This window comes from Chrysochloris asiatica, unplaced genomic scaffold (genome assembly GCF_000296735.1).
Source record: "Chrysochloris asiatica unplaced genomic scaffold, ChrAsi1.0 scaffold00133, whole genome shotgun sequence".
In the NCBI taxonomy this organism is placed as follows: domain Eukaryota; kingdom Metazoa; phylum Chordata; class Mammalia; order Afrosoricida; family Chrysochloridae; genus Chrysochloris; species Chrysochloris asiatica.
This window is the reverse complement of record NW_006408651.1, coordinates 6149902-6152982: the sequence shown is the minus strand read 5'-3', so window position 1 is coordinate 6152982 and position 3081 is coordinate 6149902.

Sequence of the window (3081 nt, the reverse complement as noted above, 5' to 3'; positions counted from 1 at the left end):
CTCTGTTGTCATCGCTTTTCTAGGTAGGAATCTCACACTCTACTCTCACGCTTTTCATTTTAATGGTCCTGGGAACTTCTGTTCCTGCTTCTGAGAAGGCCCCTTTTAAACCTAGCTGGATGGTAAATCTAACCATCCAAGTCTTTGAGTCCTGTATACTTTATTGTCCAATCACTTGAATGGACATTCAAGCTCGACTAAGAAGACCTGAAACAAGAGATATGATTGCTGACGTCAGATGGATATTGGGTGAAACCAGAGAATACCAGAAAGATGTTTACTTATTAACTACACATGGCTTTCAATTGTGCAGATCATGACAGGTTATGCACAACGTTGTGAAGTATGAGTATTCTGGAACACTTAATTGTGCTCATGAGGAACCTGTACATAGACTAAGAAGCAGTGTTCTAACAGAACAAGGGAATTCTGAATGTTTTAAAATTAGTAAAGGTGTGCATTAGGGTTGTATTCTTTCACCATGCTTATTCAATCTGTGTGCTGAGTAAATAATCAAAGAAGCTGGATTATATGAAGGAAACATGGCATCAGGATTAAAGGAAGACTCATCAAAAATCTGAAATATGCAGATGATACAACCTTGCTTGCTGAAAGCCAGGAGGACTTAAAATACTGATGAAGATCTTAGACCACAGCCTTCCGTATGGGTTGTATCTCAATGTAAAGAAAACAAAAATCCTTACCACTGGACCAATAAACAACATCCAGATAAATAGAGAAAAGATTGAAGTTGTCAAAAACTTCATTTTGCTCAGCAGCAGTCAAGAAATCAAATGACTTCCTGCTTTAGGCAAATCTATCATACAAGGCCTCTTGAAAGTGTTGAAGAGCAAAGATGTCAGTTTGGGACTAAGGTGTGCCTGACCCAAGCCAGGGTATTTTCAATAACCTGATATGCATGTGAAAGTTTGACTGTGAATAAAGAAGACCATAGAAGAATTGATGAATTTGAGTTCCAGTGTTGGAGGGGAATATTGAAAGGACCATGGCTTGCCAAAAGAACAAATAGATCTGTGTTGGAAGAAGTACAACCAGAGTGCTCGTTGGAAGCCAGGGTGGCCAGACTTCATCTCTCATACTTCGGACATATTATCAGGAGGGACCAGTCACTGGAGAAGGATATCATGTTTGGTAAAGTGGAGGATCAGAGAAAAAGAAGAAGACCCCAACCAGATGGATTAACATAGTGGCAGCTGCTGTGGGCTCAAGCATAACAGTTGTGAGGATGGGCAGCGTTTCATTCTGTTATCCATAGGGTCACTATGAGTTGGAATCAACTCAATGGTACCTAACAACAGCAACACCAAACTAACACAAACTGAAGTTGAAAATTTCAACAGACCCGTAACAAAAGAAACTGAAAAGGTCATTTAAAAAAATACCCCCAAAAAAAGTCTGATCCCAAACAGCTTCCTAGGCAAATTGTACCAACATCCAAAGAATTGACACCAATTCTATTCAAACTATTCCTGAGTGTAGAAAAGGATGGAATATTCCTGAATTAATTTTGGGAGGCAAGCATAATCCTATAGCCATCACTATAAAAGAAAATTATAGACCCTTATAGACTCTTTATAGATTCTTAAGAACATATATAGAAAAATGTTGTTGTATACATACTCCTACAATCAAAATGACAAAATTCCCAGTGTAGAGAAATAACAAAACAATGTTGACAAAGAATGTTCAAAGTACCACAGACTGCCATTAGAACAAACAAATCTGTCTTGGAAGAAGTACAGTCAAAATACCCCTTAGAAGCAAGAATGGCAAGACTTGGTCTCTCATACTTTAGACATGTTGTGAGGCAGGATCTGTCCCTGAAGAAGGACATCATGCTTGGTAAAGTGGAAGATCAGTGAAAAAGAGGGAGACCCCAATGAGATGGACTGACACAGTGGTGGCAGCAGTGGGCTCAAGTGTAACAACATTTATGAGGATGGTGTGGGACTGGGCAGTGCTTTGTTCTGTTGTGTGTAGGGTTGTTATAAGTCAGAACTGACTCAACGGCACCTAACAACAATGTATCTGAGTTTCAATTTTGTAGTTTAAGTAATTTTGGCTAAGTTACTTACATTTTTGAAGCCCAGTTTGATCACCAGTAACAATACCACTTCTCAAAGTGGTTGTGAGAATTAAAGAATGGTGCAGTGCCTGGCATATTGTTGGTATTTTCCTTTCCCCCTTTGAAGCATGGATCATGGTATTAAGAAAAGAACATTGTGAATAATTAAGATTGTCATCAGCTCCCACAGTTCATTATATATCTTCCTCTGAAGAATTCAAAGGATTTAAAATTAAATTTTAAATGGTATCTGTGTGGACAGAATCCACCTACAACTGGAAAACTGGAGGTTGAATCTTTGTTCTTGCTACAGCAATTAGATTTTAAAGTATTTCTCTGAAAACCTATTGCTGTTTCATCAAATGTGACTGGGGAGGGACACCCAATTCCCTATAGCCTGTGACTGTGAAGTAGATAGGAAAGTCACATAAAGGCCAGGGTAGATGAGTAACATGTCTGACCTCATCTATTTCAAAAGCTTCGTGAGGCAGGAGAAAAGAAGAATGGGAGGAACTTTGAAAGAGTGGTCAGAATTGAAAAGCAGGATTATCTTTGAGAAAATAGTTATCTTGAAACTTTCTTAGATGAACAGGGCTGTATGAAAAATTATTTTTCATCCTACCTCATCTCCCCTTAGTGTGGTGACTAAGCTGGTTAAGCAGTAATCCTCAAAACATCTTTTTTTCTTAGTTCTCTATTTTCCTATATTAATAAAATAACTCGATATTCCTTCTTTCAAATCTATGAAAAATTATTCTGAAGGGCTGTCGTGCCTTCAACAATCCAGTGATTTCAGTGGGGGAGAAAAACAGGAATAATTACTGACTGAAGTTTAGTGTATGTGATTCAATGCTAAGTCTGGGTACCAAATCAAAACAGAACAAAAACCATTGCTGTCCAGTTGATTTTGACTCACAGTGACCTTGGTGGAGGTGGTAATGGTAGTATGCTATGGAGTCGGTTCCGACTCATAGAGACCCTGTAAGCATTTCTGA